The following is a 27,210-nucleotide window of genomic DNA, read 5'->3' as shown; positions in this document are numbered from 1 at the left end:
GACCAGAACCAATGCTGGTTTAAGAACCAGGAATGTAGGAAATGTGGCAAACTGGGTCACATAGCTAAGGTATGCCGGTCAGGGAAGAAGACCAACAACCAAAGGACCAACAACCAAAGGAAGCCATCACAGGAAAAGTACAACAAGGTACACAAGGTGGCTGAGAAGAGTTCAGACGAACAGAATTCAGACTCAGACCCAAACGGCCAGGAGCTGGGTAGTCTGAGAATTCACAATGTGAGTAAGGAAGCTGACCTACAAACTATCTGGGTCATGCTAAAAATAGCTGGAATCCAAGTGAAAATGGAGTTGTACACTGGATCAGCTCTATCAGTCATAAATCGAAGGGATTACCACCGGCTATTCTCACATATACCCTTACGAAATACCAAGTTCGTATTGCAGACATACACGGGGCATAAAGTATACCCCATGGGAAAGATAAGAGTCAAAGTGAGAGATAGGGGTAAAGAACACCCAAGAATGAACTTATACGTACTACATGAGGGAGGACCACCACTTCTAGGACGGGAGTGGATCAAGAAAATAGACATGGAATGGCACTATCTAAAAGCCATAATGAGTGAGGACTCGGTGCAGACAATCAGCTCAGATTCTGAAACGGATGACGATAAGACCAACCCAAATATGAAAGACAAGGCTGAAATGGACTTGCCGACGAAGGTTGGAAAAACGAAGGCATGCATAAAGGCTTATGCTCCAGAGAAGAACAAAGTTTCAGAACAGAACTCCACCAAACAACGACAACCTAGTTTGACAGAAAATTCTGAGCCTGTTCAAGTTACGGACATATCCATGACGGAAGAACACCGAGCTCGGACTCAAACTTATTTCAAATTACGACAACAATTAGAACAATTGAGTTACCGTCTCGTACAAGAGATGAAAACAATGAAAAAGTTCTATGACACCGAATGGGAGAATCTGGAAAGACAACAGAAGCAGCTAGCTCAAGCAGAGAGCGACCATAGAGCCATCGTGACCAATTACCGATCACATCTCCCTTATGCTGTTCAGGAGTTAGAATATTTGCAGGAAGAAGCAAATGAAGAGGAATCTTCAGGAAGCCAGGATTTTATTCCAGTTCTTCTCTACGACTCCTTACAAGCAGAGTGTGAGAAGTTGAAAGAACAGTATGAACAGGCCCAGGCTACAATTCTGGAAGGGGTTAACTCGGCAACCTCCGAAAAGCTAGTTTCAGTGGAAGCATATGAGCAACCGAAGGTTGAACATGAGCAAGAAGTCCAAAGGCTGCAGGAAATTCTTGATGAGCTCAAGGCCAAGACAGACTCATCGGTAGAAGTTCCATCCATAGATGAGAAATTAGAGGTGAAAGACATGGCAGAACATGAAAGACAAGATGTACAAGAGCTCATAAAAATATTAAAGGAAACCCAAGACAAATATGGGGCGGCAATGACCGAGATTCAACAACTTGAACAGATTCAACTGGGAATCCGTTCAGTGGAAGAAAAGGGAACTGTAAGAAACACAGAGACTGTAAGAATGGCCTCTGAACATGAGCTAGAGAGCATCAAGGCGCAACTTCTCCGAGCGCTGGAAGCCAAAGTACAAGAGGAAAAGAAGGTGAAAGCATTGGAGGAAAAGGTGGATGAAATGGAGAAGACTCTGACCCACAGTGTTCCCGTGGAAGAGTTAACGGTCAGCCAACTCCTTCATATGCTGAAGGACAAGACTCTGCAATGGGAACAATCTGAACACGAGCTTCAATCTTCAAAGGGAAGGAGTTCGGAGCTCTCAAAAGTTATGGAAATAGCTGAGGTTGCAACACAGATTTTACAGGGATGCCAAAAGTACACTGAATCACGTCAATGTGAACAGCAGAATGTTGAAACAGCTGCTCCAGTAGAAGGATTGAATAGCCGGATCAATCAATCCCCGAGGGAAGGGGAAGTATTGAAATCACAAACGAAGTCATTAGTGAAGGATTTGCAGGAAACCCAGGAAGAGCGGGATGAATATGAACGCATGAAGAAGTCTCTTCAGGAAAGATGTCTAGGGAGGGAACAACAGTCGGCTAACGTCCAGTTGGGTATGGAAGAAGTAGCAGGCCCTCTCGCTAGACTAGCTCAGGACGACACCGAATATTACCATGACCTGTTGAGTGACACGGAATATTACGATGACTTGGTCTGCCCAGCTTGTGATGAAAACTCCCAAAGTGCAGAAATCAGGATGAAGCACTTAAAGTCTAAGGGACATAGGGAGATGGTGGCGCTACAGCTGGCAGCGGATAAGGGAGTCCCGAGAGTCTCCAAGAAGCAGAAAAGAAAAAGACGAAGCAGAAGACGATAGCCAACTAAATCATTATCACTTCTATCAGATCATGCACGTGGGCCCCACGAAGGGGGCCAAATCAGTTGGAAAGTAGGAAAAATTACCAAGGCAGTCCAGCTGTTTGTAAAAGTCAGCACTGCTGGTTCAGCAGGACGGAAGTTCAAGCTGTTAAGCCAAGGGAAAGACTATGGGATGAGTCACGCTAGAAATGTGAACCGGCTACACCACAGAGATGTTGTTCGGACCGAGTCAAGACCAGAGACTGAATCTGTGAACTGTTCCCGCAGAGACTGAATCTGTGAACTGTTTCCCGCAGAGACTAAGGCCTAGAAATTCACTGGCCTTAGCGCCGCTTTTGAGGCGCTAGAGGGCCTAGCGCCGAAGTTATGGCCAGTTTAGAAATTGACAGGGGCCCTAAATCGGCGTTAGGCCGGTAGCGCTGCGCCGGCACCGATGACGTCATCGGTGTGCGCAGCGTCCCGGTTGCCATGGTAACCCGCCCGAACTCGGAAATTGAGTTGCGGCCGCCTCGCCCGTGGCAGCCGCAAGCAACGTTCTGGCAGAGGTGCCTTACAGAACTTTGCGCCGGCGCATTAAAGGCCCCGCGGCGGCCGGCCGCTTTCCTGCCGGCCGCCTGGCCGCAGCTCCCTCCCCGGACTTCCCCCCCCCCCCCCGGAACAGAAGCAAGCCCAGCACTTGTCCGAGGTGCCGGGCTCATTTTTAAAAAGATTATCGCGGGCCGCGGCCGGGTGCAGGCAGCTCCTCCTTAACGGAAGGAGGAGGCCTGCACTTCCCGAGCCTGCCGCACCGCAGCGGGCGCCGCAGCGCCGGAATAGCGCCGCAATGCGGCGCGTGGCGCCAGTTTTGAGGCGCTGAGACCCCTCAGTAGCGCCGGCAGCCGTTTGGGCGCGGCGCTACTGAATTTTTGGCGCGCGCAGGGGGACTTAGCGCCGGCACTAACTTCCGGCGCTAAAGCCCTCGCTGCGCCAAAACCGAATTTCTAGGCCTATATCTGTGAATTGTTTTACATGAAGTTGATTATATGTTATGTTTAATGGGGAATAAGTATGTTGTAAGCTAAAAAGGGAGGATTGTAGTGTATGTACCCATCTACCTTTAAGAGAACTATTGTATGTAACCGTTCACCTTTAAGAGAACTATTTTAGGTGTGGCACTACTTTGTTTGGCTTCTGTATACGGTAATACCGACGGTGACCACACCAGTATATAAGTGTTGTGCCAGGAGTTATTGGGCAGATTCGCCCTGACCTTCGAATAGTAAAGTCCTGTTTTAAGTTACTCTTGGAGTCTGTGTATTAATTAACTAAACAACCCACAGACTTTACAGGCAGGAATTTGGACATGAGTCTAGGTTCGGATCGGTCATGGCCCTGTGGGTAGCGGAGCAGGCCCAGGGGCCGTGTAGCCTGATCCTGCTCCTATTTGGTGTGTCTAATTCTGTTAGATTCAGGAGATGGTTCTGTGATAGTGGATTGGCGGTTAGGATCAGATCAGCCATGATCTTATCGAATGGCGGAGCAGGCTCTAGGGGCCGATTGGCCTACTCCTGCTCCTATTTCTTATGTTCTTATGTTCTTATTTTGGACTTGCTGGAATTCACAAAACAATTTTAAAAAGCCATTGATTCATAAGAAAATCCTAATTAATATTTATATACTTTTCTCTTCCAAGTACTGATTGGCCTGTTGTGCATTTCCAGCTTTTTCTTCACTGACCACATCATTTTCGGTTTGTGTTAATTCACACCACTGATCGCCGTAATATCCATTCACCAAAATAAGCTCACCAGCAGAATCCGACCTCCAGAACGTCACAGAGAGCTGGCCGTGCTGCCGGTGTCTCTGAATTTATACTAGTGTGGTACAATCACACTACGTTAGTGGATTAACAACTCCATTAAAATAAAACCTCAGCTCATCCGCTACTGAAACCCTCATCCCTGCCTTTGTCACCTCTAGACTTGACTATTCCAACCCACTCCTGGCTGGCCTCCCACATTCCACCCTACGTAAACTTGAGGTCATCCAAAACTCTGCCGCCCCGTGTCCTAACTCGCACCAAGTCCCGTTCGCCCATCTCCCCTGTGCTCGCTGACCTACATTGGCTCCTGATTAAGCAACGCCTCAATTTTAAAATTCTCATCCTTGTTTTCAAATCCCTCCATGGCCTCGCCCCTCCCTTTCTCTGTAATCTCCTCCAGCCCTACAACCCTCCGAGATCTCTGCGCTCCTCCAATTCTGGGCCTCTGAAGCAACCCCGATTTTGATTGCTCCACCATTGGTGGCCGTGCCTTCAGCTGCCTGAGCCCTAAGCTCTGGAATTCCCTCCCTAAACCGCTCCGCCTCTCTCTCCTCCTTTAAGACGCTCCTTAAAACCGATCTCTTTGACCAAGCTTTTGGTCATCTGTCCTAATATCTCCTTATGTGGCTCAGTGTCAAATTCTGTTTGATAATCGCTCCTGTGAAGCACCTTGGGACGTTTTACTAGGTTAAAGGCGCTGTATAAATACAAGTTCTGGTTGGGGTATAAACAGTCACGTGCTGATATAGTCTAATTTCACCCCAAAGGAATTCAAGAACAGTTAACAACAATAAAGCTTTGCACACTGCATGGCTGGTCCCGCTGACCTTTTCTCTGGCCACAAAGGTCAGGACAAAAGGATCAGGTTGACCATGTCTCTGCCCCCCTTTCGTCGCCCCAGGATTCCTGGGGCTTTCTGTGAGGGGCTGAACAGCCCCGGCTCCTGCAATAGGCAGAGGCTCAATGTAAAAGGAAAGGATGTTCCTGGCCTCAATATTGTGACAATGCAACTTGGGGCACTCAGACACATTGGCACCGATATTTATGGGAAGGCAGGGAGGGAGCGGGAAGTGTAACGGCCAGGAAACCCGGAAGTATATTTCAATGATTTTACTGATTTAAATGTTATGAGTCTTTTTCCCGGCCGGCAGCTACCCAGATTGAGAGGCCGGCTGTCGGGCGAGAAGGCCTGAAGCACCAGGCCACAGCCAAGGAGCGAAGAGATCGAGGGTCGGGGTGGGGGCATAGATAGATCATGGGCAGGATAGATGGGGGGGGCGGTGGGTGGGGGCATGGAGTGATCAGTTGGGGGCCGGAGAGATTGTGAGGGAGGAGGGCGAGAATGTAGTGATTGGGGGGCCGTGAAGTGTTCAGTCAGTGGCCGGAGAGACGGCGGGGGAAGGGGCATGGTTTTGATCGCGGGGTCTGGGAAACAGGTTTGCTGGGAGGGTTGGGGTGAACTTCTCCACCATTCATAACTTCATTAAAAATATATTGATTTTCTACTCTTATTTTAACGTGCAGGATTCGCCAGAATAGATAGAGTATCTTTCCCCTTGGCTCAGTGACATCAATCTTCCTCAGTCAGAAGGTTGTTGGGTTTTGCCACTGTGAAGGAATAAGCCATATAACCTATTCAGAAAAATACACTATCTTATGAAAGAATTCTGACCTTATTAAAACATGACAAACTGGGTTTGGAAATTTGGAAATTTAGAAACCTAACTATGAAATAGCTATGAAAGAATTCTGGCTATTGAGATAAGGCAGTTGTTGACCCTGAATAAATAACCTTATTGAAACAGAAGGTGAATGGCTCCGACAGGCTTTCCTTTTGGGGAAAAAATGGTTCACCGTGGATAAGGTGTTCTAATTTACACTTCGTAAAGAAGCAAATAAGATAAGGAACATCTGCCCTCGTAAAGATGACATGAAGTAAGGAACACCTGCCGTCACACCATTTTTTATATGGTAAACTTAGAACACCTAGAGAGGAGACATGATTCTGGCTGAGGTGCAGTAAGAGTTACAGAGGTCGGCAGAAAAATGACTGGAGATAATTAACTTGCATCAGCACAAAACCTTAAAGGAAATACCACTGGAAAAGGGTATAAATATTGAACTCTCAAATGGGATGACAGACTCGCTTTAATCGGGCAAAGTGATTCTCGGCTTCAGAGGCGGCTCTGTAGTCTCCAACTCTTTGTACCTCAGGGATCAAAGGTATTTGATATTGATGGATATCCTGAATAGAAACCTTTAAGAACTGTAATACTGTAGCAAAGTTAAGATTTAAAAGTAAGATTCTCTGTTAATAATAAGATAGTATTTTTTCTCTTTTTAGAATGGTTAATGTTGCGATTGACTGATTCACCAACTGTAGATTGCATGTCGGTTCTTTAATAAATCTATATATTTTTAGAATTGTCTCACATAAGACTTCTGTATCAAAAACTCGTGAATGCAATCTCTGTACAGTCTTTGGTGAGGAGTTGCAGAATTCTGAGGGAGTTTTCCGGACCCTCATAATATCCGGAACGTTACAGTCCAGCTAAACTTATTAAAAGCGCTATCTGGAGGATGGTAACATTCTCGGGTTGTTCCTTTCCTTTAGGCAGAGATAGTCCGGACCTTTAGACCCAATTAAGCGTCTTTAGGATTCGGCTACCTCAAACTTTAGTTGAAAGTGAACGTCTGAGAAATACGCCTGATCCGGGGTAGCCCTAAAGGGGCTAGGACTAGTAAATATCCCTTCACCACATCTTCACAGTCCAATACTGAAGGAGTACTGCATTGACAAGGTGAAATTTTTCAGATGAGATGTTAAATTAAGACCCCCATCTGCCTCCTCCAGTGCATGTAAAAGATCCCCTGCCACTATTTGGAGAGGAACAGGGGAGTTCTCCTGGTGCCTTGGTCGAAAATGTTTCCCTCCCCCACAACATTCATTAGAGTTTAGAAGAATGAGAGGGGGTCTCATTGAAACGTATAAAATTCTGACAGGGCTAGACAGACTGGATGCAGGGAGGATGTTTCCCATGGCTGGGGGATCTGGAACGAGGGGTCACAGTCTCAGGATACGGGGTAGGACATTTAGGACTGAGATGAGGAGAAATTTCTTCACTCAGAGGGTGGTGAACCTGTGGAATTCTCTACCACAGAAGGTTGTGGAGGCCAAGTCACTGAATATATTTAAGAAGGAGATAGATAGATTTCTAGACACAAAAGGCATCAAGGGTTATGGGGAGAGAGCGGGAATATGGTATTGAGATATAGGATCAGCCATGATCATATTGAATGAGCAGGCTCGAAGGGCCAAATGGTCTACTCCTGCTCCTATTTTTCTATGTTTCTAACAGATCAACTGATCAGTTATCTCGTTTGTGGAATCTTACTGTGTGCAAATTGTCTGCTGCATTAGTCTGCGTAACAGTACCGGTACTTCAAAGTAATTTATTGCCTGGGAGGTGTCTTTGGGCGTCTGGAGGATGGGAAAGATGTTATATAAAATCAAGTTCTTTCTATCTCTGTGAACTGCACACACACAGAGAAGCAATATATCGGCAATATCTCAAGGATTGACAATGCTTTAACACCTGGATTGCTGAAGATTAATCAGGTGTATTGATGGATTTAAAATAAATAATCTAACTTGCCAAAATCTTAAAATAACTATCGGACTCTTCATTGAGTTCTTTATTCAAAACTAATACATAACAGAGAAGTTAGGGCAAAAGTTATTCAATCAGAAGTTTCTGATATCATGAACTATGAGGCCAATGGCTGAACTGTTCGTAGATGTCATCAAATCCCTCCAGATTCCCACTCCGAATCTTTCTTCAGCGTCTATCATTTCTAATACCATAATGAATGTTGCTAGATTGGACAGGAAGATGGTCTTACGGTTTCTGTTGTGCGGCTGACCTTTGTAGTAATGCCCTAGTGACATACCAAGAAAACATTGCATTTTGACATTCTAACGTTGAATTATTATTGTTTGTTATTGAGGAAATGGGTTTGAAAAGGTTATTATTCATATAAGATGAATGGACAGTTATATTTTCAGCAGACATAACTTGCAAAAGTTTAATTTTGGGGCATTTTGTTGCCTTCAGCTGCCTAGGCCCTAAGCTCTGGAATTCCCTGCCTAAACCTCTCCGCCTCTCTACCTCTCTCCCCTCCTTTAAGACGCTCCTTAAAACCTACCTCTTTGACCAAGCTTTTGGTCACCTGCCCTAATTTCTCCTTCTGTGCATTGGTGTCAATTTTTTTGTCTTAAAATACTCCTGTGCAGCGCCTTGGGACGTTTTACTACGTTAAAGGCGCTATATAAATACAAGTTGTTGTTGTTTTGACAAATCATTGCGCGCATTTCCCGTCTAAAATCTGAATAAAATTCTCAACAGAAGAGAGTAAACCGCGAGCACATGTCAAAAGGTAAGCAAAGAATGCGATATTACCTGTACAATTTTACAAGTATTGTAACTCTGACTACTTAATAATCACAAAACCAGTGTTACCCTGGGCACATGGTTTGTAGCAACGAAGGTTTAATACTATTTGTAAAAGCTTAAAGAGTAACTCCAGTCTTGAAGAACCTTCGCCCACTGGAAACAAACAGAGTTCCCAAGGACTTACATGGATGCCTTCAATATTGAGCGCCATTTCCCCCCAAATTTAAAGTCCATCAGAAATTAAACACAAATACGTATTTTTCTGGGCTTAATACGTGTGGCTTATAATATGTATAAACGTGTTAAGTTTTTAGAGAAGTAAGAGAATCTCACTACAAGATGTTTTTTAAACAAATTTCTTCACCTCCTTTAGAGATTGATGAAAACGACAGCACTTCCACAAAAGTAAAAGGTCAACCATGATTTTTTTTTGACCACAGTAAAAGCTTACTGATTTTTTTTAAAATGAACTTGGCCAGCTTTCTTCCAACGTCACCAGCTGGTTTGAAGTTCCCCTGGTTGTTTAATTAGTTCCCTGACCTTCCACGGTAGAAGCAGGAAATTTCCCTAAAGTGTGGTAACCTAATGTTTGGGTGAATGGAGGCTTGTTTCTCTTTCACGTTCCCGTCTCCTGCTCCCCAAGACTGGAGGTGGTAAAAATTAAGTAAATTGCTTCAAATTTAAAAGTTAGCAGGAGGCCCGAGTTCAAGTCTTACCCAGGGACATCCTATAAAGGTTAACTCTTACTGACACCTGCTAGAGACTTCAACATGCTCATAACTTCGGACTTGTCTCTGTGGGAATGAGGCCACAGTTCACAGCTGCTACTAATCGAGCGAATGTCAGCACTGGGAGGCAGATGGAGATCCACCTGGCAGAAGGAGAAACAACCCAGCGAGACCAAAGCTTAGCTTCCTCCTCCTCCGCATCTAATACCGGTGTTTACGCCGGGTCCAGCTTCAATAGCCTGCAATGTTGGATGCAATGAATTTGGCCTGTTTATTCTGCTCAGTGTAGTGAGCCACCTACTACACTTTCAAATGACTTTTCCAAGATGTACAAATTGTTTTGATCTCAGCATTTGCAAAGTGATCTCAGCACACTGCTCATGAGAATGGTGAATGTTAAATGTAGTAAAGGCCAGTGAGCACCTCCTGATTCATCCTTTATGACTTGAAATAACCAAAATTACAACAGCTACCTAAGTGGGTATATCAAAAATCTATTCTAATTCAATAAGCATTATTCAAACTCGTGATAAGTGCAGCTCCGATTTCAATGTGGAGTCTAATCTGGCCTCAATACAAGTATTAAACCCCACTTTTATCTGATAATTAATATTGAACAAAAAAATGCCCAGCCCCAGAAAAGCCATTCCAAATCAGTAAAAAAATTCCAATGTTGTTTGGATTTTTAAATCTAAATGGGAGTAAAACCACCCTTTTACATTCAATGGCATTACCATCACTGAATCCCCCAATATCAACATCCTGGGGGGTCAACATTAACCTGAAATTTAACTGGACCAGCCACATAAATACTGTGGCTACGAGAGCAGGTCAGAGGCTGGGTATTCTGTGGCAAGTGTCTCACCTCCTGATTCCCCAAAGCCTTTCCATCATCTACAAGGCACAAGTAAGGAGTCTAATGGAATACTCTCCACTTGCCTGGATGAGTGCAGCTCCAACAACACTCAAGAAGCTCGACACCATCCAGGACAAAGCAGCCCGCTTGATTGGCACCCCATCCACCACCTTAAACATTCACTCCCTCCACCACTGGCATACCGTGGCTGCAATGTGTACCATCTACAAGATGCACTGCAGCAATTCGCCAAGGTTTCTTTGACAGCACCTCCCAAACCCAGAAGCTCTACCACCTAGAAGAACAAGGGCAGCAGGCGCATAGGAACACCATCACCTCCAAGTTCCCCTCCAAGTCACACACCATCCTGACTTGGAAATATATCACCGCTTCTTCATTGTCGCTGGGTCATAATCCTGGAATCCCTCCCTAACAGCACTGTGGGAGTACCCTCACCACACAGACTGCATCAGTTCAAGAAGGTGGCTCACCACCATCTCCTCAAGGGCAATTAGGGATGGGTTGTAAACGCTGGCCTTGCCAGCGATGCCCACATCCCAGGAACGAATAAAAAAAATCCTGCTCAATGGCTGCAAATGGGCTGAAGTTGAAGAACAAGCATCATGTTAGGCATGGTATTCCTTTAAAAATATATATCTTTCTTCTCCCAATTCATATTCTCTCAAAATAGACATCCTACTTAAAGCCATAAAACACAGGCTGAAAATCTGTTCCCAAGCATCTACCAATGTCATGCCATCACTGGCACTAGGAGCTCCACATAATGGCTAGTTTGACCTCATTTTTAAATGTCCTTCTCCCCCTGTCTACCTCCATTTTGGCATCAATGAATGAGATCATGACCCTGCTCTAAATTGCTATGCAGAGTGAGAGATCAGCAACTCTAAATGAGCCTAAAAATGTCTTTATTGCCAAGTAGAATTTTCACAAGCTGCCCTGAATGTGTCCCAGCATCCTGCTGTGCTTGCTGGCTTTTTATTTTATGACCAGGCTCCATCATGAGTGCTTCTGTCATCATCAGATGATCTAGAATTGTGTTTCCAATAGAATCCTTCAACAGGCTGCCCAATGCAGAGGGAAATCCTGGTACACCACACGTGGCAATATATTAACATCAGAAGGCATTAATAAATTCTTCTACAACTTATCTTCTCACATAAGCAGTCAAATGCTATAAATACATTTATTATAACCTTTACACACATTGCATTAAACTCCTAAGATGTAACAGGGACTATTTGTCAACTCGAAGTGGTGATTTACCTTCCCCTGTGAGAATCCATGAGTAATGCAATGGTTTCACAGAAACATATCTTGTATAATAAAAGAGGTTTCCTCCCTGGCACATGTTCTTTCCATTTTGTGCTACTGTACACTTAGAAAAATGGCTACTTGCTAGAAAAATATTATGTCTAAGGAAGATTAGACAGGTTTGAAGACAAATAGGCTTCCTCATGGATGCTCCCTGACCTATATTTCAGTTCCAATGTCTCCATTTTACCAAGCGATCCTTATGGGTGACACTTAAATGAAATAGTCATTTATTTACTCAACAATCTTTCAGTGCAAACTTAAAGGGAAAATGTTTTTCCGATTATTGTCTATTAAGGGCTGATTCTCTGGTCCTGCTACAGAAAGGGCAAGACTGGATCACTGCAAGCGTACCACTCATTTTTCTACAAAGGTCTGGCCTCTTGCTAAAAACCAAGATTGAAGTATTTGCATCATAATTGCAAGCTCCCTGACTAACTTGTGCTTGGGAGCAGAAGCTCAGTGAGGGTGAAGGGGGAGAAGAGGAAATGACATTAAAAAAGGGGCCACGGTAAAGATTTAAAGAATGCAGCCACTTAAAGATAAGTGGCCATATATTGAGACAGAAATTGTTTCAGTCTTTTTAAGATAGATCGACAATCTGTCAGCTATTCCAGAGGAGGTGTAGGAGGAAAGAAGTGTCAGCCAAAAGCCAAGGGGAGGCAAAGCAAAGATGGAGGCAGGAATCTTGCATCTGTGGGCAAGTGAAGCAGTGGCACAGCAGACGAACCTGTTTGATGTTGCTGCTTTTGATGGGTGCAAAGAGGATTACCCTGCTTAGCACTCCAGTACACCCTCCCCGGGAGACAGCTGTTCGGCAAGCCTGGCAGAAGTTGGTGTAAATTAGCCACGTGTTCGGTGAACAAGATGCAAAAAAAGAGGAAGCTGTCAAGGTAATAGCAGCCAACAGGACCATTTACCAAAATAACAACAGAAAATGCTGGAAAAACTCAGCAGGCCAGGCAACATCCGTGGAGAGAAAATAGAGTCAACGTTTCAGGTCAAAACCCTTTGTCAAGACTCGACCTGAAACGTTGACTCTATGGGGTCGATTTTCTGCCAGCCGTCGGGCGGCTTTTCATGCGGCCGGGGGCCAAAAATTGCCGAAAAAGCGGGTCGCGACCCCCCCCCCGCCTGATTCCCCGCCCCGTCCGACTTTCGGACCGCCGTTTCTCCGCGACCCGCTTCAGTCCCGGCCGCCGCTGGCGGGACTGGTCGTCGGAGCACTAATGACCAATAATTACCTTGTTGAAGTAGGTTTTCTGCGGCCGTTGCGAATTTGGGGCTCTCCCCACCTGAAACACGCCTGCGGGGAACTCCGCTGATGAAACCTGGCGTGAAGCTTGCCGGCTTGCTTGCATGCAGCTGCAGGTCAATCGGAGAAGCTGCGATTTAAATGGACAGCACTTGTATGTTGAAGGACATTGTTGTTGCAGGCTTGGGGCTACTTCTTCAAGGCTTAGGCACAGCTGTGGAAGGTTGGAGCCTCACACACTTCTCCAATGCGATCTCCTGGGAAGCCCCTCTCGCCACCCTCACTCAGCGCTTCCTCAGCGGAGGCATCTACGAGAAGCATGGGACGCCTTTTTTTCCTTCCCTTCTTGCCATTAGAGGATCTCCAGCAGCAGAGGCGGCAGCCACAGAACCAGGAACAGCAGGATCAGCAACAGGTGCACCAGGCTGCTGCTCACTCACCTGAAGCTGCACAGGCCAGAAGGGGCCAGCGCTTGGAAGTGGCTTGAGAGCACCTTGCTGCATATTAGGGGGCCATGGGGGCCCGTTTCTGCACTGGCAGTCCTACTCAGAAGGACTTCCATGAAGATCTGGTTTCTCTGTTCAATAGATGGCCAACGCTCCTCAAGAGATGTCATTCTCTTATGAGCACTCACCATGTTTTCCGTACCCTGGCGAGTTATCTCCTCCATGGAGGTTGCCAACCTTTCCATGGTGATGCGTTCATGCGCCAATGACTCCACAAAGGCTCTGCTCATGGTCGCTATGGATTCCTCTGTAGTGTCCGAGTATAAATAATACACGGACTGCAGGAGAACAATAATAACAGGTATTTACTGAACAGAGGGTACTCTTTTTGTTTGGACCCAAAAAAAAAACCCAATTGGACTGTAAATAAACAAAAGTTCAACTAAAACTTAACAAATCAAATTAAAATTTGGTTTTCCGGGTTGATAATGCACTCCAGTCCCCGCGGCGCCCACCAGTCGCGGAAATACTCAAGCGCGCCGGCGGACACTGCGTGCTCCATCTCCAGGGCCACCCGGGCGCGAACATGGCCGCGGAAGAGAGGCAGGCAATCCGGCTGGACGACCCCCTCGACCGCCCGCTGCCTGGACCAATTGATGGCTCTTTTAGCCAGGCCCAGGAGCAGGCCCACAAGGAGGTCCTCCAACCAGTCCGCTCCCCTCCGCACCGGGTGACCGTAGATCAAGAGCGTGGGACTGAAGTGCAACCAAAAATCGAGGAGCAGCCCCTTCAAGTAGTGAAAGAGGGGCTGCAACCTCTCACACTCCATATAAACGTGAAACACGGACTCCTCCAGGCCGCAAAAAATGCAGGCGGCCTGGGAGTCCGTGAACCTACTTAAAACCTTATTGCACGGGACCGCTCCATGCAACACCCTCCAGGCCAAGTCCCCGATGGAACAAGGGAGGACTTCCGCATAGAGAGCCCTCCATTGGGGAGCTCCGCCACCGCCAGTCGGCAAGACGCCACGCCAAGGCGTGTCCGGACGGTAGACGAAGATGGCAAAGTGGAGAGTGTGCAGGAGCAGCCCGTACAGGAAACCCCTCCACGCGGAATGAAAAGGCACGGAGGATATTTCCTCGAGATGGCTCAAGTTGTGAGGCGCCGGTTCCCGAGGGGAGTTTCGGGGCCGGGCGCCGATGAGGAATTCCGTCCGAACGGGGGTAAGCTCGGACGGGATCGCCCCACATGCTTGAGCCGCCTCGATACACCTAGTGGAGTCGGGGCCCAGTGCCGCTTTCACCGATTCGATGGCTTCGACCGCGAGCCGGACGTTGGCCCAGGACAGGCGCCGCGCCAGCTCCTCCGGTGCCATCCAGCCTGCTCCTCCGCCATCGAGCAGGTCCCCGACTCTGGTCACCTTGCCAGGCACAGCCCTGCCCTCCGCCAGCCGCCCGAACCCACGTTCGTGGAGGTGCGGATTCCTGAGCAGCGGCTCCCGAAGGAGAGCCGCCGCTCCTGACGGGGGAGAGCTCCGCCTGGAAGCGACGTAGTTCCAAACCCATAGCAGTTCCTGGTAGAAGACAGGCAGCTCCCGCAGGCCGGCACGCCTGCCGCCCACTTTCGCGAACAGGAGCTGCGTGTCGTAATTGAGGCCGTGCAGCTGGCGGAAGAAAAACGTCGCCAGCGCACACCATCTTGGAGGATTCTCGACGTACAGGTATCTCTGCAGCGTCTGAAGACGGAAAGTCGCAGCCTGGGTGCGAAGGCACACCAGCGCCTGACCGCCCTCCCTAAGCGGGAGACACAGAACCGCGGCAGAGACCCAGTGCTTCCTTTTGTCCCAGAAGAAGTCGATGAGCTTCTTCTGCATCTTGGCGACAAACGCAGGGGGAGGGATCAAAGTGACCAACCGGTACCACAACATGGTGGCCACCAGCTGGTTTATGACCAGCGCTCGACCCCTGTAGGACAACACTCGGAGCAGTCCTGTCCAGCGTCCTAGGCGAGCGGTGACTTTGGCCTCCAGCTCTTGCCAGTTCGCCGGCCAGGCGTCCTCGGCAGGGCTAAGGTAGACTCCCAAATAGAGGAGGTGCGTGGTGCTCCAGGCGAAAGGCCTGAACTCCTCCGGCAGGGAGTCCACCCGCCACTGACCCACCAGGAGTCCGGAACATTTCTCCCAGTTGATCTTGGCAGAGGATGCGTCCGAGTAAATCTGCTGGCATTCCCGCATCCTCCGCAAGTCAGCGGGATCCGTGACCATGAGGAGCACGTCATTGGCGTAAGCCGAGAGGACCACCTCCACGCCCGGCCCTTGCAGAGCCAGTCCCGTCAACCTCTTCCGCAAGAGGCGCAGGAAAGGCTCCACGCAAATGGCGTATAACTGACCGGACATGGGGCATCCCTGACACACCCCCCTCCCGAAGCGAAGGGGCGCCTTCAAGGACCCGTTAACTTTAATCAGACACTCCGCGGCGGCGTACAGAAGTCAGATCTGGGCGACGAAATGCGTCCCGAACCCGAATGCGCGCAGAGTCCCGAAGAGATACTCGTGATCCACCCTGTCGAACGCCTTCTCCTGATCCAGGGAAAGGAAGGCGACCGACAGACCAGCCCTCTGGGAGTGGTGGACCAGGTCCCGGACCAGATGGATGTTATCGTGGATGGTCCGGCCCGGGACCGTGTAGAACTGGTCGGGGTGGATCATGTGGGCCAGCACGGTGCCAAGGCGAGCAGACATGGCCCTGGCAAAGATTTTATAGTCCGTGCTGAGGAGGGAGACCGGGCGCCAGTTCTTAAGGAGGCGGAGGTCGCCCTTCTTAGGCAGCAGGACAATGACCGCCCTGCGCCAAGAGAGGGGCATCTCCCCGGTTGCCAAACTTTCCCCCAGGACCCGCGCGTAGTCACGCCCCAAGATGTCCCAGAACGCCCTGTGGAACTCCACGGTCTGCCCGTCCAGCCCCGGGGACTTTCCCCTAGAGAGCTGGCGGAGGGCGCCGGCCAGCTCTGCCAGGCTTAGCGGAGCGTCCAATTTTTCGGCTCCCTCTGGGCTGACCTCCGGCAGGTTCTCCCACAAAACTCCCGCACTGATTCCCTCCGGATCCGAGACCAGAGATCCGTCGTTGGCCAGCAGCCCCAAGAGCTGCTTACGGACCCCCCGTCTTTTTTCCAGTGAGTAGAAGAAGGGGGAGCCGCGGTCCAGGTCCTGCAGGAGCTGGATCCACGACCTCACGTACGCGCCTCGGGACCCGATGAGCTGCAGGTCCTTCAGCGCGCCCTTCTTCTCTTCGTACACCTTCCGCAGGGCCGGGTCCTCGACGACCTGACCGAGACGGGACTCCAGGTCGAGCACCTCCTTCTCCAACCGCCCGACCCGGGCCTCCCGCCTCTTGGTCGACCCCTTCGCGTACTCCTGACAGAAGAGACGGATGTGAGCCTTGCCCACGTCCCACCATAGCCTCAAGGAGGGGAAGCCCCCCCGCTTCCTTCTCCAGTCGGCCCAGAACCGACGAAACGAATCCCGGAACCGCGCGTCCTCCAGCAGCAGGTTGTTAAAATGCCAGTACGCGGACCCCCCCCCACGCACGCAGCGGAGTGAGCTCCGCCCACACCAGGTGGTGGTCCGTGCACGGCACCGGCCGCATGGAAGCCGCCGGAATGCAGGAGACATACGCCCGGGAAATGTAGAGGCGGTCGATTCTGGACCTTCCTCCCCCAGGCGCTGGAGTCGGGGTGGAGATTTTGCCAGACGTCCACCAAGTCGAAGGACCCGACCAGATCCCTCAACTTCTCCATCGCCGCCGGGCTTCGCGGGGGACCTGAACGGTCCCTCACCTCGAGGGTGCAGTTAAAATCCCCCCCGAGGATGACGCACTCGCCCGCGTCGACAGAGCCCAAAAGAGCGGACACTTCTTCGAAAAAGCGCACTTGCTGCGCACCGGTCTGAGGGGCGTACACGTTCACTAGATGGAGCGGCACGCCCCCCAGGCGAACAGTGACCTGGAGCAAGCGGCCCGGCACGTGCTCCTTGACCCCCAAGATCTCCGGCTGAAAATGCGGGGCCAGCAAGATAGCCACCCCGCTAGAACTGTTGGAGAGGTGACTCATGCTGACCCCTCCTTGCCACTCCAGGAGCCATGTGGCTTCGTCTCCCGGAATGGTGTGGGTTTCTTGCAGGAAACACACCGCATACTTCCCGTCCCGAAGGACCGAGAAGTTGTTGAAACTGCGGCGCGCCTCCCTGCTGCCATTGATGTTGAGGCTGGCTATGGTTATCAAGCATAGTGCAACCTCTACCTACACCTAACGGGGGGAGGGAGCGCAGCCGCTGGTCAGCCGCCACTTCCTCAGCAGCCCAGTGAGAAACGTTCTGAGCCGACGCAGCTCGAGCGGGTCCACGCCCTCGTCCGCGCCCATGATTTTAATGGCGGCGCAGGCCAACATGATGAGCAGCGCCAGCTCCGACCACCTGTTGAGGGCCAGCCGGATCTTATTTTGCCGACCCCGGCACGTGGCCATAAAGTCCCGGAGTTCCCTTACGGGAATGAGGAGAGACTCAGCGAGGGGCACGAGGTCATCCTGCGCCTCGTGGACGGTGGAGTCCGAATCGTCCTCCGTGCCCATCACCGAGTCCCCATCCTCCTCCAGGGGGTCGTCACCAGCGGCCGACCCGTGCGTCGCGCAGTGCGCAGCGAACGGCTCGGCCGCACCAGCCGGCCCCGCCTCCACCCGGATCCCACCCCCAGGATCGGCGGCAGAGGATTCCTCCCTGGGCTCCTCTAGGGGCGCTGGGCCAGAAGACGGCGGCGGTTCGGAGTCCCCCCCCGCCTCAGACACCAGAACAACCGAAGAAACCGGGGAGAGAACAATTCCCAGCTCCTCCAGTACGTCCGGCACCAGAGACGCAGCCAGGGGGCCATCCTCCTCCCCGCCACCAGCCTCCGACCCAGCGGATGGGGTGTTTTCAATTAAAACCTCCGCTGGGACGAGCAGCCCCTGGGAGATGTCCGGGTCGCATTGGGCGAGTTCATTTTCCTCGAGCTCGCCCGACCCAGACCCCAGGCCGCCCAACCCGGCGAGGGGTAACGGCACCGATAAAATGTCAATAGCCGCGGGTTGTTCCGCGACCCCCCCCACGGGCAGGGTCTCGTCCCCATCCCCGGGAGTCACGTGCTGGACAGACACATCTGCCTCAGCCTCCCGAGGGACAGGTGATGATGACAGCTGGGGGGGGGGGCGCAGTACCCGCGGCGGGTGGCGACTCCCCCTGCTCGGAGGGACCTTCCTCCTCCCGGTCCTCCTCCTCTTCCGGGGGGTCGCGCCTTCTTTTTAGCACGGAGGGAGCGAGGGAGACCTCCATGTCTGCAGAGGCCTCCTCCTCTGCTCCCTCCGGCGGAGCAGGTTTGTCGGGTTCCTCGGGCCCGAGCCTGGCCGCAGGTATTGGCGTTACCGCTGCCGTGGTTGCGGCCACAGGGTCGGGCACGAGGCCCCTCCCACTCGCGTCTGCCCCGATTAACTCCGCGCGGGTGTAAGGGGCGCAAGGGGCAAGGGCTGGCCATCCACGGGGGGACCCGCCCTATGCTGTTTATTTTTCCGCCGCGCCTTCTTTCCGGCCGGACGCGCTCCCTTTCCCCCGCCGGAGGCCTTGGTGGCATCAGCCCCCGACGTCGACCGCACATCAGACGTTCCCGACGCGCGGGCAGATCCGAGGGTAGGAGCGGTGGCGGCGCCAGCCTCGGCCGCACGAGATGATCCGGCGGCCTTGGAGGCGGGGCAGTTTTTCCGGATGTGCCCCACCTCCTTGCAGGCGTGGCACCGCACACCGTCCGACGTCCAGAAGACGCGATAGGCGGTCCCCTCGTGGTGGACGACGAACGCCCCGTCGGTGTCCTCCTCCACGTGGCGAAGGCTGGCTTCCCAGAAGCCGAGCGGGATGGGCGTAATCCCCGACCTCACCTCCCCAAGTTGGCATAAATGGGGGAGGAGGAGCTCACCAGGAACATAGGGCGGGACGTTCTAGATGACGATCCTCTGCGTGGTGGCCTCGAGAGGATCCACCGGCAGGAAGGTCCCGCCCACGGTGAGCCCCTTGGCAACGGCCAGGGACACCGCCCGCTCCGACCCCAGGAAGAACACAGCCTTCCCGTACTTTTTTGAGGCCGCGACGATGGCTGAGGGGCCGACAACCCCAGCCATGGCTTTAACGCAGGCCTCAATGGTCATAGTGGGGTGAGTGTAGCTCTTCACCCCAAGCTTTTTTGTCATAAGTTTAAAAGGTGACGGGGCAGCAGAAGAAGCGGGAGCAGCTGTGGCTGTGGCTGCCACTCCCGCATAAGTCCTGGCTGGCCCCGCCACCGGCGAAGATGCAGTCGCCATTATGGGGTGTTTTTATAAGGGCTACACTCACCCCAAGTCACAGGCCTGAAGGTGTTAATGGCCTCAGGTATTTTTTGGTCCTCTATTGAGCAGAGGGAGCTGTTTAAAATGAAGACACACCTCTCCCCTTATTGATTGAAATTGGGAGAGGGGCCTTCTCCCCTCTGCTCAATAGGCAATTAATAAAAAGAGATGAAATTGAGGTGCCTCAGAGAAATAGGCAGAGAGAGACAAAGAGAGAGAGAGAGGGGGGTGGGAAGGAGGGAGGCCACAAGGGCAGGGTTGTCACTCAGGATGGTGGGTGGGTGGGTGTTGGCAGGGGTGCACTCTCCGATGGGAATTTAAAGTCTTTGAAGGTGGTCTTCTGGCAGGGGGAGAAGATGTCTTCACCTGGGAAAGCTGGAGATGCCCCAGGCTCAGTCCCACACCAGGTCTTAACGATGTAATTGGACTTCACCTAGGCAGCTCCAGCTGTCCCAGGTCAGGCAATTGAAGGGGTGCTTATTAGTGGTGTGTGTGGCCTAGTTTTTAACAAGAGCCACACACACACACAGACACCCCTTGATGATCCGGCCTTGTTTCTTCTTTTCTCCCCCCACCTAAAATACAAAGTCTTTGGGAGAGTGCACCAAATAACACCCACCTGAAAGATGATGTTGTTCTTCCCTCCTTCCAAACAGTTGGTGGTTGTTGGTTGTTTCTCTCCCCTCTCTCCCTCTCCTGAAGTGGAGGCCAATTTGGGGAGGCAGTAATGGAAAGGCCTCTCCCCTGGTTGGTGTTGTTGCTGGCCTCCCTTCTCCTTCTCCTCCTCTGTCCTCTCTCTCCAGGCACCTCAGTTGCTGTGATGATGGTGGAGGTGGAGGTGGTGGTGGTCTATCGATATCCTCCTCTTCCTGGTCAGGAGACCACCACTTTCCACTCTCCTGGTTTGGCTGCTCCTTCTCCTCCTGCTGACTGAGGCAGCTGCACAGCCAGAAATGCTGGAACTTAAGACTGACGTACAGAAGCCGGCAATGGTTTTATATACAGGGGTGGTCACTGCCGGTACTGCAGTATAGAATCAGTTCTTCTCTTAAAGGTACATACACAACAATTCCTCCCCTTTTAGATAAACAGTACATAACATTCATTTAACAACTAAATAATAACTAATTACAATTACAATTTTCTCTGTACTATATACATCAACTGAAATAATCATTTATAAGTTCTGTAGCGGTTCGAGTAAATCGCCACTAAATGAAAGAGTTTAACTTCGACGAACTATAAATAAGTTGTTTATTTACCAGAACAGGATAATTACAGCAGATAAGGTAGCAGGTAAGATGGCTGACTGCAGGAGCACCATGTTGTAGGTCTTGTCCCAGCGGGGACTCCACAAGGACTGAGTTCCCAGTCCCGTGGGGAGTGTGTGGGGAGCCTCATGACCTCCTCACACTCGGCTCTTTATTCCCGCTTTAGGCGTCACGTGACCGCGTCATAACGTCAGCACGTTCACGTGCGCTTAGGCGGTCACGTGACCTGCGCCGTTGCATCGTACATCTCCCCGGTACGAAGGCTGGCTTTGAGGCCAGGGTTGTAAGGCTGAACTATGCCGGTACTTGCCGCGGGAGTGGAGGATCGCTTCACTCCCGCCTGCTGGCCGATGCGGCCGAAGTCGCGGTAGGCCGGACTATGCCGGCGGCCGTCTTAGAAACCCGAATCAGGCCGGCAGCCGGCGCGCATGCGTCACGTGATGCGTGACGTCAGCGCGTTAGGTCGCCTCTTAAAGGGACAACGGCCCAACAGGTAAGTTAAAGGGGCAACAGCCCCAACTGGTAAGTTACACAAATAAGTTAGTTAAGTACATACAGTTAGGTAAGTTATACATACATAAGTAAGTTAAAGGGAATTATGTAACTCAATGTAAAGGACAACCCATAGGACCGCCACACAGGCCCCCCCAGAATTCGCTTTAACGAAAGTCCAAGGATGAGATAGTCTGACGAGCTGGTAGTCACAGCGGTCATGCTGTCTCGACTTAGTAGACGAGGTATAAAGATACTACTCGTAAGCGGATCCTGACGCGCGTCATGGCGAATAAAACGTATCCGTCAGGCGAAGGACCATAGAAACGTGCGAAACAGCAGGCCTTGTCAGAGTGACGGGCTGATTGGGCGGACGCGGGCGATGTCTCCGTTGACTGATGAGCGAAACCTTCAGGAGGCTGGAACGCACGGAACAGTGCGTGCCATAATGCTACGACATGAACAGAACGGAGGGTGAAGAGTTGCTATGTTGATCTGTGATCGGTGAGGCTAGCAACTTTCACGTGGCTGATCGCAGCCGCGGAATGCCCGTTAGACCCGTCCTCGATGTATAAAGCTTCAATAGACATTTGCGTTAAATACAGGGAAAACTGGAGAAAGGGCGGCAACGGTCTAGGTTGTTGTTGCTTTCAAGAGAGATTAACTCTGCCTGGAGGGCGGCAACACATGTAACAGTTGTAAATTTAAGAAAAAACAGCCGGAAGGGCGGCACACTTTTGTTCACACCGAATCGTGTAGTAAATAACACAACCAGCAAGCTGAAAACAGCCAGAAGGGCGGCACACTTTTCTTCTCGCCGAATCATGTAGTAAGTAACACAACCAGCAAGCTGAAAAGCTGGTGCGCCGTCAGCGGGAAAAGAGTCATCGGTGTTCACGAGGGAGGGGTTCTCGTGGGCGAGGAGTGCATCCTCGTATTTTGCGGGGATGAGTCCTCGTGGTATCCCCGAGGGGTGCGCTCCGATCTTGTGGGCCCGAACATGCTGTACCCCGCGCTTGGAGAGATGTATACTTGCTGTTGCTTTGGACGTAGAGGCGGACGATCCGTGAGGCGGTAGAATAGTCGAATACGGGGACCGTGAGCACGTGCATGGTCTGTGCCGCATCGATGTTCTTGGCGAACCGGGCTTCTACCTTCATAAAGCACGAGGGAGACTGTGGCTCCCTGAATTGCGGTAGCGACAGCAGAACGGCTGATGCTTCCATTGCATGCTTCGTTTGTGAAAAACGTTCACAAACCCACTGTGGTGATTATTCTTTATGTTTAGTAAGAAGTATTGTGATTGGTTGTTTGTTTCCTGCCTTGGGATATATGCTGTAATCTCATTGGTAGTTGATGTCATGTGATTTGTGGTGGCCATCTTAAATTCAGTTCTTTCCAGCCTTTAGTTGGGACTGGGTGTTGAAGATGTGCTACAGGATTTTTAAGTTAATAAAGCCTAGATTAGAAAGGCAAATCTATTCTTTATTTCAATTTATTAACTTTAAGTTAGAATGGAGCGATATCTTCAACCAGAACGATTCAATGCTGACCCCAATTCTGCAGGAGTGGATGATAAATGGAAACATTGGTATTGTACATTTAAAAACTTTTTGGGCGTGTTGGATCAAGAGTCTCTAAATAAGCTGAATATGCTGATCAACTACATTGCTCCGGATGTGTATAAGTACATTTTGGACTGTAAAACTTACGAAGTGGCTATTTCTACATTGGAAAAGATTTTTGTTAAACCAAAGAATGAGGTATTTGCACGTCACCTTCTATCTGCCCATAGGCAGCAGGTGGGAGAATCTTTGGATACTTATTTACAAGCACTTCGGTGCCTTAGTGTTAACTGTAATTATAAGGCCATGACGGCTGAAGAATATAAGGAAGAATCGGTACGGGATGCTTTTATTAATGGATTACTGTCTAGATCAATTCGTCAGCGGTTTTTAGAAAATAAGACTTTGGATCTTAAGAGTGCTTTTGAGCAAGCTTCTACATTGGATGTGGCTCAGAGAAGTTCGGATTCTTATGCTCTTTTTAATCGGCCTGTGACTGTGGTTTTGGCAGTTCCGGATGAAAAGGAATTATGTGGATTTAATAGGAGTGATTTACTAGATTCTGAAACAGTTTCTACTTCAGCAGCTGTTGCCTCTAGGATTCAGAAGTGTTATTTTTGTGGGAACGTCCGGCACCCTCGTCTGAAGTGTCCTGCTCGGGAGGCTGTGTGTAGTAAATGCAGCAAGAGAGGTCATTACGCACGTGTGTGTAAATCATTAGGTTCAATTACCTCCTCTGTGACTATTCAGCCTTTAGATAGGGCGTTTATTGCATCAATTTCTGCTGCATTTGCTCATGGCCTAAACAAAGCTATAGTTACGGCCCAAGTTAATGGGTTGGAAGTGAAGGCCCTTATAGATACGGGCAGTACCGAGAGTTTTATAAGTCTTCAGTTTGTAAAGGAGAAGCATTTGAAAATTTCGCCTGTTTCCTATCAGGTGTGTATGGCTCAGACGACTCTCACTTCACAAGTAGCTTGTTGTTGCCTTGTGAAATTGATTCTTCTAGGTAATACGTATACTGATATATGCCTATCTGTTTTGCCTAATCTCTGTGTGGATATTTTGATTGGTCATGATGTGCTTCAGTTACACGAGTCTCTCAGTCTTTCATTTGGCGGGACTAAGCCACCTTTATCTATTTGTGGATTAACCTCTTTATCCATTTCTCCATTATCACTTTTTTCCAATTTGATGTCGGATTGTAAGCCAATTGCTACCAAGTCAAGAAGGTATAGCAGTCAGGATAGAGAATTTATTAATTCTGAAGTTCAACGTCTCTTATTGGAAGGAATCATTGAACCTAGTTGTTCGCCTTGGCGGGCACAGGTAGTTGTCACGACTAACGAGAGACATAAGAAACGAATGGTGATAGACTATTCCCAAACTATTAATAGGTATACTCAATTAGATGCGTACCCCTTGCATAAGATTGATGAGCTTATCAATAAAGTATCTCAGTATAAGGTTTTTAGCACTATTGACCTAAAGAGTGCTTATCATCAGATTCCTATTGTTAAGAAGGATCAACCATATACGGCCTTTGAGGCTGGTGGAAAGCTGTATCAGTTTTGCCGAATACCATTTGGTGTTACGAATGGTGTTGCTTGTTTTCAACGGGCAATGGATGCTTTTATAAGTGATAACTCGCTCTCTGACACCTTTTCATACTTAGATGACATCACGGTGTGTGGCAAATCAAGGGTGGAGCATGATTCTAATTTAGAAAGATTCCTTCAAGCTGCGGAAAAAGTTGGTTTAACTTTCAATAAAGAGAAGTGTACCTTTTCGACCACTGAGGTAAATCTACTGGGGTACATTATCTCGGAAAACAAGATTAAACCAGACCCAGAACGTCTGCGACCATTGATTGATTTACCTTGTCCTACTAATTCTAGGCTTTGCAACGAGTTGTTGGACTGTTTTCTTACTATTCTAATTGGATTGCAAATTTTTCACAGAAGATCCGGCCTCTTATTCGGGTTACGACATATCCTCTATCATGGGAGGCCAGGATGTGTTTTGATAATTTTTAAAAGGATATCCTTGGAGCAGTTGTGCATTCTATTGATGAGCAGGTTCCTTTTGTGATTGAGACGGATGCTTCTGATTTTGCAATTGGGGCTACTCTGAACCAAAATGGAAGACCTGTGGCCTTTTTCTCACGTACCTTGAACAATAGCGAAAAAAGGCATTCTTCAATAGAGAAAGAGACGTATGCAATAGTAGAAGCACTGCGTAAATGGAGGCATTATTTATCGGGGCGACATTTTACATTGGTAACTGATCAAAAGTCTGTGTCCTTTATGTTTGATGTCAAACAATTTGGAAAGATTAAGAATGATAAAATAATGAGGTGGAGGATTGAGTTGGCATGTTACCATTTTGATATAGTTTATCGTCTGGGGAAGGATAATGTTGCTGCTGATGCGCTGTCGAGGGCTTATTGTTCTGTGATTCACGGAGATACGCTTATTAATCTTCACAATGCCTTATGCCATCCTGGGGTTACGAGGATGATACACTTCGTACGCAGTAAGAATTTGCCCTTTTCAGTTGAAGACGTCAAGCGGATGACTTCATCATGTTCTATCTGTGCTCGGTGTAAACCGAATTTCTTTAAGCCTCAACGAGCTCATCTTATAAAGGCTACTTCTCCTTTTGAACGTTTGAGCGGCGATTTCAAGGGGCCTCTTCCTTCAACTACTCAAAACCGATATATATTTACTGTTGTGGATGAGTTTTCAAGGTTCCCTTTTGCTTTTCCTTGCGCAGATGTATAAGCTGCTACAGTTATCAAACGTCTGACTCAACTTTTTGTCATCTTTGGGATGCCTGCGTATATCCATTCAGATCAGGGAAGTTCTTTTATGTCTTCCCAGTTGAAGGAATACCTTCAGAGTCGGGGAATTTCTACTAGCAGAACTACCCCGTATAATCCCCAGGGTAATGGACAGTGCGAACGATACAATGGGGTGATCTGGAAGGCAGTTATGTTGGCTTTGACATCCCGGAACCTCAAGAATACACAGTGGGAAATGGTACTGCCTGATGCCCTGCATTCCATTAGATCATTGCTTTTAACGGCTACTAATGTGACCCCCCATGAAAGGCTCTTTAACTATCCGCGGAGATCTACTACGGGATATTCGGTACCTTCATGGCTTACTATGCAGGGACCTGTGCTGCTTCGACGCCATGTTAGATTGGCAAAATATGATCCTTTAGTGGAGGAGGTGGAGCTGTTGGAGGCAAATTCCCAATATGCTCATATTCGATTCCAAGATGGGAAAGAAAGTACCGTTTCAATTAAAGACTTGGCTCCTTGTGGTGGCCAGCCCTCTTCTGAGGATATTAACAATAGTCATGATTCAGACAATGTGGATGCTGTTACAGATACTACGAATATTTCCAATCCGACTGCAGATAATTATACTTCTATTAGTCAGCCCTCGATGGATGTTCATGACCGTCCCAGTTTACCTCCTGAAGGGATTTCTAATCCGGAAACTGTTGAAAACCGGGATATGGATAGCCTTCCTGCAGAAGATACTTCTGTGTCTCCTGGTGTGGGAGGGCAAGGAATTTCACCAAGGTTGAGAAGGTCGACACGAACAAAATATCCGGTCGACCGATTGAAAATGGACTTTTAAATTGATAGTAATGTTTTAAAATTGTTGAAATATTATATTATATTGTTTTAGTTGAGAGATACTTAATACTTATGTGCAATGTTACTAATTGTTGTTGCTCACTTAGTATTGTGTCATGTTGAATAGTTTTATTTTGTCTGTGCATAGTTTTAGTTGTAAATAATTAATTATAAATTGTAAAGGTTATTTAGGTTGGAGTATATTTTAAAAGGAGGGGTGAATGTGGTGATTATTCTTTATGTTTAGTAAGAAGTATTGTGATTGGTTGTTTGTTTCCTGCCTTGGGATATATGCTGTAATCTCATTGGTAGTTGATGTCATGTGATTTGTGGTGGCCATCTTAAATTCAGTTCTTTCCAGCCTTTAGTTGGGACTGGGTGTTGAAGATGTGCTACAGGATTTTTAAGTTAATAAAGCCTAGATTAGAAAGGCAAATCTATTCTTTATTTCACCCACCAATTGTAGCGCTGGTGGACGACGATTGCCGTTGGTCGTGCTCTACTTCTATGAAATTGTTCGTAAAAATCAAGCTCACCTCCAAGATGCGCTTCCGTTGCGAAGACGTTCGCATAGACGGGGTCGCTTTTGGTGGAATCAATGTTAAGCGGTTGCTGTTCCG

The sequence above is a fragment of the Somniosus microcephalus genome, chromosome 17, assembly GCF_052327205.1.
Source record: "Somniosus microcephalus isolate GS21.2 chromosome 17, FLI_Smic_1.0, whole genome shotgun sequence".
Lineage (NCBI taxonomy): Eukaryota > Metazoa > Chordata > Chondrichthyes > Squaliformes > Somniosidae > Somniosus > Somniosus microcephalus.
The sequence above is the reverse complement of the archived record's forward strand: the minus strand, read 5'-3'. Positions refer to the sequence as shown.